Below are 12,448 nucleotides of genomic sequence, written 5' to 3'. Positions count from 1 at the left end.
TTTGATTTTTTATAATAAAGCCTTAATACACAATAATATCTGATGATAGCCACATCTTCTTTCCAGAAACAACTCCTGTATGCACTACAGTGGTGCAAATTCCTACACTGCCTGGGTGCTTGCCCTGCCATTGGTTGTTGCCAAAGAAACCCAATCCATATTTTTTAATTTAAAAACTGACTGATAAGAAAGATTCCCTCTCCTCATTTGTAAAATTAAAGTATACAACTAAGGAATATTTATTTTGAATAAGTAATTGTCTTTTAAAGAGCGGTGGCGAAGGAGATTTATTGAGGAAAGGTTTATTGATCAAATGCAGGAAATCACTTAAGGTATTCATACCTCAGTGGATAATTAATAATAAGCTGTGATTAAAAAGTCCTTTTTATCCCTGATTGCAAATATTGGTTAAATTATGGTACAGCGGAAGACCAAACAATATGAAAAATATTTAGGTAGAAGCCTATATATCAATATGGAAAGATATTCAAAATATATGAACATATTAATGAAAAAAGCATCACAAAAATGCTCATGTTATGACCTAATTTTTGTAAGAAAGAATGCATATATATTTTTTCCATCTTTTTGTTGACCTTTATTTTCTAACTTTTTTACATTGCACATTAGTTACATAATTAAACATCCTAGGGTTGGCAACCTGGTGACTTGCTTTAGTTCTGGATCTGCTGTGACCTGGAACACGTTGCTTTGCCGCTTTGGGTGTCAGTTCCCTATGTGTTAATGAGTGTGCCTGGAGTATGTAGTCTAAGCATTCAGAATGCTCATTTAGAATGCTCTTTTCATATTCTTTTAAAAGTCCATGTGACCTAATGAGGGTATGCAGCCTGGGTCGGGGTGGGGCTCGGGGTAGAGAGGACACCCCTAGAGCTTTTGCTGAGGCTGTGGACCCGGGAGTTCTTGAAGAGGCTGGGCCTGTAGTCCCCAGAGGCTGCCCACATGCCTCCAGAGCACCAGCTCTGTTAGGTGGGAAAACAAGTCCACAACTTAGCAGTGAGAGGAACAGGCACACCAAGAGGGAGAACGCAAACCCGACACACAATGCTTCACTGCCCACCTTCCTCACGATCAATTACTATTTCCAAGGCCACAGCGTTTTCCTCAGAAACCTTCCATGGTACGTTTTTCAAAGTTTTTGACTGTGACCCATAGTAAGAAATAGAGTTTACAATGTGACCCTGTACACAGAGCTATAAACATTTGTTCATAGATCTATAACTAAACTCAATGTTTTGGGAAAGAATTCTACTTTTACTACAAGTGATGCTCCCTGGTATTTCCTATCCTCTCTCTCCTATTTCATTAGAACAATCCTGACAGTGACACTCTCAAATGATTTCAGGACTTCCTAGTGGGTCTGGACCTGCAATTTGAAAAACACAGGCTTAGGATCATTTTACATTTTTGCTTAGAGAACTGCATTTCGTCTTTTAAGATGGTTACCTCTAAAGGACAAGGACAGCATTGTGGGGTATAAGGTAAGCTTTCCCCTTGACTGGAGTGATGCAAGAACAGAATTCTCAAGCTTCTCTTAGAGTCTGTGTGGTTGGAAGGTCTAGCAGAGATGGACAGCTACTAATATACCTTTCTCTATACGAGAGGCTGATCCTCTTTGACCTGCAGGCATATGTAAGAAAATATTTAGTGGAGCATTCTTTTACAGTGATAAAAGGTGGAAATAACCTCAATAGGAGAATTATTGAATAACTTGTGATATATTCATGCTATAAAAATAAAAAGAGAAAAAAACTGTTTCAGTCCAATAGGAACACAAAGATCAGTGCAATGATTCTCATCAGGCGGATCCTGGGGCAGCTGGAGGTATGTATCAGAACTCCAAGAGGAGAAGAGAAATAGTGAACTAGAAAAGCACATCAATTATAATATATACTTATATTTGGAAAGCAAATATTATAAACCATCACCTTTTTTTTTTGGTAACATAGACTACAAAATAGCACAGTTTGACAGTATCCTTGTGGTTCCTAGAGATATACAGAAGGTGCTAGTTCTCCAAACAGTTGGGGCACCCCCCTCCCACAACCTGTATTAGAAGTTTTAGGGAGCAAGCCTAAGACATTTTCGTTTACCAGCAAGAAGGCATGAGATGGGAAAAAAAAGTTGAAGAACACTTATTTGGAGACCTGGAATAACCACACAAAATTCACTTTTTCAAGAAAGATTCATTGAAGGAAAATCAGCGGTATGCATTTGGTTCTTACTGGCTTGTTCAGATAATGTAGTAAGAGTCCTGAACAAAGGCCAGCCAATTAGGAGGGTTACTCTGCAAGGGAACTGACTCATTAATAGTGTATTAGCAAAGTAACCACAGGCATCCCAAAACACACTGTAGTCCTGCCACAACCATTAGTCTCTGCAAGGATAACAAGAATCACTGTTAAGCTATCTCAGTTGTTAGTCGTGTCACTGCAATGGTTTTGGGAGTTTATCCTTAAATGAAGTTCAGTGAAGACTGAAGATGCCATCCACCAGCAAAACAAAGAAACACAAACAAACAAAAAACCACTTTCTAGTCCTGACCGCAGGATCTTAGAGTATTGCTTATCCTTTTACTTGAGATGGTTCAATTTTCTAGAGCACTTTATGCCCATACGGGCAGAAAAATGTAGAAAAGAACCATTAAAAAGAAACTATCAAAATCCGAAGAAGACCCCAAGTCATTTTGAATCAACATGGCTTTGATTTTGAGATAAACTGTGAGGACACAACAGAATTAGGCTTCGAGAGGGAGGCTAAAACCCTTAATGGAGAGGATCAAACCTGGATACAAAAGACAGCTTGATTAAAAGCAAGTGTGCTGAAATATCCAGATTGTGCACCTGGGATGTATGAGAAAGTAACAAAACCAGCTCTAATTTCTAGAGAAACAGGTGGTAGTGATTAGCGATGGGTAAAAACAAGTGCCTGGTGAGAAAAACCTGGCCTCTCCTGTGCTGGGAGAATTCCCAGGAAGAAGAGTGAGTTAAAAGGAAATCAAGATGCAAAGATCCCACAAATGATACCTAATGACTACTTCTTTGGCTGGTGGGTGGAATTGGGGTTTTCTCCCTCCCTAACAAGGATGAAGGAGGGATAAAAAGACATTGTCCCAAGAATGATGTGACTGTCAGAGAATTTGCGGCATCTAGGGAAAACTTGGAAAAAAACCTCAGAGGGCAGGAGCAGGTGGTGATGAATAACAGAGGGACAAGAATGTAGAATAGGGCCGTGTGACTATATGATCTGGAGGAAATGAAAAGCTGACAACCTGAATCTTTCTTCGGGTAAGAGAAGCCTGTCTAGATGTGTTTGTCAGGCAGAACGACATATGTGGGCAGCTTGGAATGTGTGTGTGCAAGACACACCCATCCTCTGCAGAGAACATGCTCACAACGCAGAGCGATTATTATAAGGGCAAAGCTGTGGGAGTAGGAGGAGGGGGGTTGCTCCACAGCAGCAGTTGCTGGAGAAATAAGGAAGTGGGAAGGCAGCTAGGGAACCTCTTCCCAAGCTCTCTATAAAGATTCACAGCTGCGACGAGCACGGGGCACCCCTCCTAATAGGCAGGAGTCTCCTCATTCGGCATGCTAAAGGTAAAGTACATTTACTTGCTTTCATCTGATTCTTGATGTGCGAATGGCAGCTGTTTCTAAAAGGCTCCAAAGCAACTGAAAGTGACTGCTTGGAGGTTATGAGGGCTTCCCTAGGCAGGAACAAGGCAAAGAAAACCTCCGAGTTGGGGGACAGAGGAAAACAACCAGAGAGTGGGTTGGGCAGGTAGAAAAAGGAATCCCAGTATTTCACTGAGATCAAGAGGGAGAAAAATCTAGATGGTTCCCACTGCCTCCCACAGAGCATGTGTTCTATAAACCTTTGTTGAAGGAACGTTGCAGAGTGACTGGGCAACATAAAAGGTTTATTTGAGACCGTGGTGTCCATACTCTTTTTTCTTCCTCAAAGTTGGCCAGAGACTGATCGGACCAAATCTTCAGAACTCATTTCTAGACACTACACGGTCACCAGCTCATCTCATCACATCTACTCTGCTTCCCCGAGGTGGACCCTGACTGTTAATTCAGGGTCAACAGGGGTGAGAACAGGTAAGCACACAGCAGTTAGGAGTGATTTCTGTGACCACAGGGGAGAGCTACAGAATTCTGGAATTTAGCCAGTTTCCACAACCACAATCATAAGAAAAGAGAGACTAACATTACCAAAGTCAACGTCCCCTGCATTTTTGTATGTCCTGGGGCACTGTGGCCTGGCCCACAGGAGGACAGCTGCCCCAAGGGCATGTGTAGGAAGCTTGAAAATGTCTCCTCCCTCCTGGGTTTGGGCTGGAGAAATTGAGGACAAGCAGCATCTGCACATAAGGGTGAAAAATTTCAAGGTGGTTGACAACTGGCTCCACGAGGCACCTGCCTGAAAGACTGTCTGAGAGCCTCAGGGAAAGCCACATACCTAAGGAAGGTGACCGGCCACAAGGGTATGGAAAACCAGCAGAACCAGGGTGTAAAAAATGCAGAATGCACAGCATAGACCCTAAGCTCACTGCGCCCATCAACATCCATCTCGAGACTTGAAACAAAAACCCTCAAAAAGAGACTCCTTACCCTCTGCTGGTCTTTGAGAAATTCAAGCCGGAAATGGTGTAGCTGTTCTCCAGGGCCTGGGTGTCCTTCAGGACTCCAGTTCCACACCGCAGTGCTCGTGGAGCCTGTTCCCCGTCAGTTCTGCTGTCTGGCCGTAGCCTACAGACTCCTTTTCGCTTTTATGTCTACAGACCCTGAAGGGGTCTACCTGGTACCTCCCCGTCTTCCTCCATTCTCCCATTTATCCAGCACAGCAGCACCGGCTTCTGTCAGCCCAGAAAGACATAGTCACCCCAACTGCACAGAGCTCTTCTGGGGTTTCTAAGGAGCAGAAGGGCTACTAAAGACTGAGGAAAACCATCTTCCCGGAGTCAGCTCAAGAGATTGAGGCGTGAGGAAGGTGCTGCTATTGTTTAACATTTACTGGAAGCTCACGAAGTTCAAATCTACATGAGGACAAATCTATGGTCTGATCTTTAGCCTCAGAAGCCCTGGGATGAATCTTCATGAAAAGCTACAGTGCCGACTTCCCACAGAAGCAGAGCGATGGTTAAGGAACATCACACCACCAGTGATCAGCGGGTGTGATCGCACTGAGCAAGCAGAGCTTTTCAGCAAGATGGAGGGGCGCCCCTGTTCTCTGCTCTGGGCCCTGGAAGCACCGATTCAGTCCCATTTGATGCAGCTATTACACTGTCACCATCTCAACTTGACTTGTTTGTTGATTCTACAAATATTTGCTGAATGCGGGCTACTGTGTAAAGGCACAAATCAGGCACTGAATAACTGCTGGTAGAATGAACAAACGGAACCTCACTCAGCCTGTGAGAATGCAGTGTGAGTACGTGTTTGTGTAGGGGGCATAAGTATAGGATTAAAAAAAAGGTGTTGGGGCCGGCCCGGTAGCGAATGGGTTAAGTTCACGCACTCCATTTTGGCAGCTCAGGGTTTGCCGGTTCGGATCCCCGGCGCAGACCTACACACCACTTGTCAAGCCATGCTGCAGCAGGTGTGCCACATATAAAACGGAGGAAGACGGGCACGGATGTTAGCTCAGGGCTAATCTTCCTGAAAAGAAAAAAAAGGTGTTGCTTGAGCTAAATTTTGAAATATGAGTGGGAGTTACTCCAGTGAATAAGAAAAAAACAAAGGCATCCAAGCAGAGGTAAAAGCACATGCCAAGGCACGGAGCCTTCTGGGGATCCATTGTGGCTTAGGGAGTATGAAGCCAGCCGGGTGCTGGGTAGAAACAGGCAGGGAAACCTGTTTTCACGTAAGAATCCGCCCAAGGAATCAGTGTGAGATGGATGCTAAAAATATTTGCTTAGAAGGGAATATGTATTTGGATTTCAAGGGGAAAACACCCCCAGAGAATTGGATTTTCTGAGGCCAGGTAGCAGGACAGCCCTGAGAAGTCCCAGGGCTAACCAGCAAGTACACTGCTTGGCCTTTGGACCAACAGGAAACGCCCCTCCACAGCCTAAGAGCTGGGAGGTGGTGACTGTAGTGAATCCCCGGGGCTTTCCCCCAGGAGACCCGTAAACCTGATTCTGTTTAGTGCCCTCCAGAGGATTCTGACTCCTAGCAACCCTGTGGACAGCAGAGCGGAACCCTGCCTGGATTTGTGCACCATCCTCTCACCTTCCGCTACATCAGACAATGCTCTGCTGCCATTCACAGGGTTTTCATGGCCAAGTTTTTTGGAGGCGGCTGACCCAGTCCTTCTTCCTAGTCTGTCTTAGTCTGGAAGCTCTGCTGAAACCTGCCCACAGTGAGTGAACCTGCTGGCATCAGAAATCCCAGCGGCATAGCTTTCAGCATCACAATAACACACAGCCTCCCAAGTATGACAACCTACAGACAAGGGGTGTGGTTCCCTGACTGGAAACTAATCCGGGCTGTGGCGGTGAGAGTGCCAAGCCAACCTACACGCTGTTGTTTTAGTGAGAAGACCCCAGTAAGATGAAACATTTCTCAAAACTAAATAGAGATCACCTATGTAAAAGGACTTTCTACACTGTCACGTGATATCCAAATACAAGGTACTGTCATCCCTATCATAGGAAGCCAGGAGTGTGGCCAGTTCACTCGAAGCATATGGGCAAAAGCAATTTTGGCAGGGCAACGGCAGGTGGACTGAGAATGTGGCTGCCCGAAGCAGCACAGGACAGCAGTTGCGTTTCAGTGATGCCTGGGAAGAGGCACACTCTACACTGATCCCTGTAGATACTCTGTAAAGCTGTAATTTTCCCCTTTCTTTTCCAACTCTTTATAGTAAATGATTAGAGAAATGCAGACTGATTCTATGTGAACTCCTCAAGGGCAAGGGCCCTTATATTTACCTAGCATAGCACCTGGCAAGTAGGCAGCACTTAGTAAACGTATGTGGGTCCCTGAGGCGACTGCTGAAAAGGGAGGAAGGATTGAGGGCGATGTTATAATGGAAAAAATAACCACGTCTCCAGCCGTACACTGATGTCTTGGTTTCTTGGTCCAAAGCTGGTAAGCAAGTTGTGTCAGAAGTTGGTCATTAAGATTGAGAGGTGGAGTGGATAACGATATCCCTATGAGAAAAGAGTAAGTCACTTTGGGAAATGAAGATAGCAGAAACCAAGAGCTCTGCTGGAAAAGAGCATGGGGGGCTGGAAGATAATAGATTCTGTAGCTAAAGAGAAAGGAAACTATTTGTATAAATATGATCCTCTTAGGAACAGGTGTACTGGAAAAAAATACAGGGAGTGTGGGAAATGGGCCAGGGAAGGTCCTACCATTCATGCTCCAGGAAAAAGAACCACTGTCAAAAACATGGCAAAAGCAGGAGGAAGAAAACCCTAAGAACGTGGTCAGAGAAGATGTGGAAGATTAAAGGCTGAAAAACCCACACACATTTTTGTATACTCTAGTGAAACTGGGTGAGCCATCTCTGCCCTTTTATCTTCCTTTGGAGGGAGTGTTGTTGTTGTTTTGAGGAGATTAAGGCCACCTGGTGACATCCTTCACATCCATCCTGAGTGATTTGATTTGCACTTATATTGTGATTAGGGGAGAGTTAATATTCTTAGGATTTTTGTAATCTTAATGTTTACCCAATGCTGGACATCAAGGAGGCGATATCCAAGGTCTAATATTTGGGGAGCACCTGGAGCCATCCAGCAATTTTTCCAGGGTTATCAGTGGGTGTGACACCAAGAGCCCTCAGTGAAAAGACCAGTTTAGGAATAAAATCCCAATGACAAATCTCTGAATTGGAGCAAAGATCATATTTGCAGCCTTGCTCCTTCTGATTTTCTTTAAAAAAAAATATATCCCTGTTTAGGTTAGTGTGTTAGGCTGATGAGAGGGGTTGGAACTGAAAGGGGACAGCTCTGTAATGGGGAGGTGCTTAACCCATTTACACCTCGGAATTTACTCCACTGAGCTGTGCATGAGGTGCCACACACATGCTTCAGGCCGCCATGGAGTTAAAAAGAAGAGCTAGCAATTGGTAAAGCAGGTTCTTATGTTTTCTCACCAGCCTGATCTCTCTTCCATGTAAGCCCAGGAGCCCAAGGAAGCCACTTCTACTAACGGAGGATGTCACTGGGTTTGGCAGTGTGGAAGGGAGGCAGGGGAACATGGAAGCTCTCCCAGAATGGCTCTGTGGAATTCCATCGCTTAGCTCTCTCACCACTCCATTTTTGGACAAGAAACCAGAGTCTATCCTTGGGCCCCAATTCGCACCCGTGGGAATGGGGTGGAATGAAGGGTTACCACAGCCGAGGGGACGAGATGAGGGTGCATCACTGTGTCAGGCGCAGACCTCTGCGCTCCCCAGACAACGGACTCCCAATAAGCCTTCCTTGGCTCTGCACCTTTCCCGCTCTCCTCCTCCTCGTTCAGAAGCACTGCTGGGCAAAAGCGTCCTGGGTGGTGTCTGTGGACCAGTGTTTGTGGTGCACATAGTCAGACGGCCACAAAGACACTGTGGGTCATGCTTCCTCAGTGACCCTGTCTCGTTCCTCTTTCTCACGGATTCTGTCTCAGAACACCCCATCCTCTCAAGGGTCCCTTTAGTTCTCCAGAGCACGTCCTGTCAGAGAGAACACCCAGAGGCCTCTCCGAGGCCCAGTTAAGTCCAGAGCCACCCGGAGGCATCGTCACAGGGGGGCTGCCAGTGGAGGAAGCCACACTCCGAAATCGGGGGATTCAGTGGAAACCAGTTCCTGCAGCAGTTTCGTCCCTAAACTGTCCTCATCCGCCTATTTAATCACCACATTTCCTGAGCACATACTATTGCAAAGCCCTGTGCTTGGGATCTCAGTGCGACTTATTAACAAACGTACACTCTTGCTTCTGCCTCTCCTTGACACTTTTCCCCCCCAAAATTTCCAAACACAGATTTCATGGCTCCAGGCTGCTAAACCTCTCAGAGTCTCAAGCCTGATGTTCAAAAGGGGATAAAGTCCTGAGGCTGCTGTGAGGATGGCATGAGATATTCCACACCCCGGCACGGGACCCGGCCCACCGCGCGCAGTCACCCTACCTACCCTTCCCTGCTCCCGAGGACTTTCCCGACAGGACCTGCCCGTCACTACTCCGCCTGCTCTCGCAGCCGTCCTCCGGAAGGTCAGGCCCGGGCTCAGCCTCCTTCCCTCCCTCAGAGGCCTCATGGGCCTCCCCTGTGCGCTGGGCTCTCACGCCAGCTCCTGCCTCCGCTGAAACCCAGCTTGGGGCCAACGGGCCACCACGGAGGATCAGCATCCCAACAGAGGGGGCGACGCACAAGGGCAGCAGCCCACAGGGCCGCCGCCTCTCGACCACGCTGGAGGGACGCGGTCAGGGCGCGCTGAGCCCCGAGAGAGGTCAAGGCCAAGCAAGTCCTCCGGGCGCTGGGAAGCTACTCCCGGCCGGACCCCAGGGCAGGGTCCTCTCCTCCGGGCAGAGCTTCCCTCCCGGCGGCCCCAGGGCACGGTCTCCCCCACGCAGGCGCCCGCGGCTGCCCTCTGCTCCCGAGCGGCTGTCCACCCAGCCCGCCCCGAGACGCGCCGCTTCCCGGAGGGGCTCCGACGGCCTCTCCAGGGACCGGGCGCTGCCCGCTCGGCCTCCGCCAGCGCGGGGAGCGGGCGCCCCGAGAGTGTCCGCTCACACGGGGTCTGCCGGGGCCGGCCGCTCCCGCCTCCGGGACTCTCCGGGGCAGAGGCGGTCACCCTCGGGGTCCCTCCGCTCGCACACCGACCCCCAGGGACGGCGCCACCCCACGCCTGAGAGCCCCCGGAGCGCTGTCCAATGCCCGCAGGCCGGCCCCCGGGGTGCCCGCCGCCCCGCCCCCGCTTACCGGGCCCGTCAGGCTGCGGGACGCGCTCCGGGGCTGGCGGCCTCTACCCCGCGGGCCCCGCGCTTCTCGGGTCCGCTCCGGAGCCGGCACGCTGGGCTGAGGGAGGCGGTGGCGCGGGCGGAGCCGCGGGCTGAGGCGGCGCGCGCCCACCGTCCCGCCCCGCCGCGCAGCTCCGCGCATGCGCCCGCGCCCGCCCTGTGGCGCTTTGAGGCGGGGCCCTGGCGCCGCAGGCGCGACCGCGCGGGAGTGAGGCGCTGAGGGGCCCGGCGGGCGGCGGGCGACGCGTGGGGTTCGGCGTGCCCGGGGAGGGGGCCTGAGCCCCGCGGGGCCGCGGCCGGCTCTGCCTCTGCCCGAGCCCGCTGCCCGCGCCGGCCCCGGCCCCCGAGCGGGCGTCCGGGCGCTGCCCTTCGCGCTGCCCCCCGCGGGCTGTGCGGACGCGCCTCGCAGAGGCCTGGGCTGGCCCGGCGCGGCCGGCGCTGCTCCTTGCAGCTGTGGCCTCGCGGCTCCCGCGGCGAGGCGGCCCTGGACGGGAGCCCTGTGCTCGGCCGCTGCCCTCGGCCGTCGAGCAGCCGGGGCCAGGCGCCGCGCTGCGGCCTCTGCGGAGGGCGGGACGGGAGAGGCGGCAGAGCGGCCGGCGACCCGCGCGGGGGAGGCGCTGCGGGGCCGCCACGCGCCCAGAGCCCTTTCTGTGCGGGAATTGCGCTCCCGGTTTGACGTGGCTTCGTTTGCTGGTGCGTCCCGTCGCCGTGCCGCGAACACGGTCCGCGCCGTCGCTGTTGGAGCGTTCGTGTTTGGTCCGCCCCGTGCTAGGTGCCGTGGAGGACGGAGGCGAGGACGCCTTCCTTAACCTGGACGTCGTGGAACTTGCCAGTGGGGAGTATGAGGGAAGAGGAGTGCCGCACATTGCCGTCCCTTGTAAACGCAGCGCCGGCTGCCCCTCCAAACGCTCTCAGTGTGTTGTCATTAATTTTCACCCCACCCTTTGGGGGACTCATCTGTGAGTTTCTCCGTTTTGCCGATGGGGAAAATGAGGCACAGAGAGGTTCAACAACTTGCCCAAGATCACATAGCTAGCCTGGGGGAGGTGAGGTCGAAAGCTGTCTTCTGACTTCAGACCCCAAGTTCCTAACCGTTTCGCTGAGCGCCGCTGACGAAGGAGAGGCTGCTAAGCCCCACGTGTGGGATCCTGACGTGAGCCCTGATTTCTCGGAACCGCTGTCCTCTGTCTTGTGGAAGGAGCACAGAAGAGCGGACGGCCCTCTGTGCAGCCCGGGCCCCTGAGCTTTGGCGTCACGTGTGTTTCACAGATCGCGTTCTCGGGACGTTTTCGGTGTTTTACTTCTAGGCCTTTCGACAGGTTTACAAGGAAGGGGCGGCTGCAGTAACATCGCCACAGACCCTGCTGGTTAATTCCGTCCTTCCTGCAGAAACGGGTGTTGTGCACGTTTAGCTCGCCGGGCGTCGTGTGAGCGCTCGAGGGCTGCAAAGAAGAGTAAGGGCGCCGTCCCTCACGGGGCCGCGGTCTCGGAGGAGCAGTGCTGACAGGGACCTGAGCACAAGACGGAACGCGGGTCGCGCTCCGCGCTCAAGAGGCGAGAGAAGGGCGAGGGGAGCTCCAGGAGGAGACGTTACTCCATGCAGGGAGGGGCTGGGGTCAGGGAAACCACGTAATGATCGTTAACTCCTGCTGGTGATCAAGAATTAGAAACAGTGTAAAAATTTATCAGATTCCTTCATTCTTTTAAAATTACCTGCGAAGTTCTTCTCATGTTCAGAAGACAGCTTTTTACCGTGTTAGAAGGAATGTTCGGGGTGTGGAGAGGTTCGTAAGTGCAAACTTTCTGAAGACGGTTCCCTTTATCTCCTCAAGTTGTGGGCACAGAGTAGAACGATGATGCACAAAGTAAGATTTTCAAGGTCAAAGGATGAGCAAAAGCAGGGTGGGAGTGAACAAGGTAGGTCTGGGGGAAGCCAGGACTCTGACTGGACAGGGTCAAAGGTTGTGGGACAGTAGCTTGTCCCACAGAGAACTGCTCTTGTAAAGTACAGACTGTGTGTTAAACTTTTTTTTTTTTTGGCATATACTTTAATTATGGCAAACATATGCCACAAATAGTCTTGGATGGTCTGAGTTCAGTTATTTGATTCCATTATGCCCATACGTCCTTGTCAATAAGATTGACAAGTATGATCGCCATGTCCATGTTAGTGTCTAGAAAGCAGAGATTGTTGTATGTTCAACAAACGGTTAATAAGTAGGGAGCTGGGAAAGGCGGAGAGGGGCTATTTGATAAAGAACTCTAAATAGTTAGATGTTAACATGGTACATAAGAGGGAGCCCATACAAGTTTTTGAGCAGGGTGGTAGCATGTTAAAGAACGTGTTAATTATAGCCATATTTTTATGGTTATATTACCAAGACAAAAAACAATAAATTTGGGAGAGGATGTGGAGAGAAGGGTACCCTCATACGCTGCTGGAGGGAATGCAAACTTGCGCAGCCACTATGGAAAACAGTATG

At 50.4% G+C, this 12,448-nt stretch overlaps 1 long non-coding RNA gene across 2 annotated transcripts in view; it reads right to left on the bottom strand.

Annotated features, from left to right (window-relative positions):
* Positions 1-10,113, bottom strand: part of LOC138920732 (uncharacterized) — a 66,365-nt gene extending 56,252 nt beyond the window's left edge. For both annotated transcript variants that reach the window (XR_011432436.1, XR_011432437.1), the window contains exon 1: positions 9,928-10,113. This is a non-coding gene — a long non-coding RNA (uncharacterized lncRNA). The remainder of the gene's footprint in view (positions 1-9,927) is intronic.
* Positions 10,114-12,448: the final 2,335 nt, after the last annotated feature.

This window comes from Equus caballus, chromosome 25, assembly GCF_041296265.1.
Source record: "Equus caballus isolate H_3958 breed thoroughbred chromosome 25, TB-T2T, whole genome shotgun sequence".
Lineage (NCBI taxonomy): Eukaryota > Metazoa > Chordata > Mammalia > Perissodactyla > Equidae > Equus > Equus caballus.
This window is presented reverse-complemented; position numbering and strand designations above follow the sequence as displayed.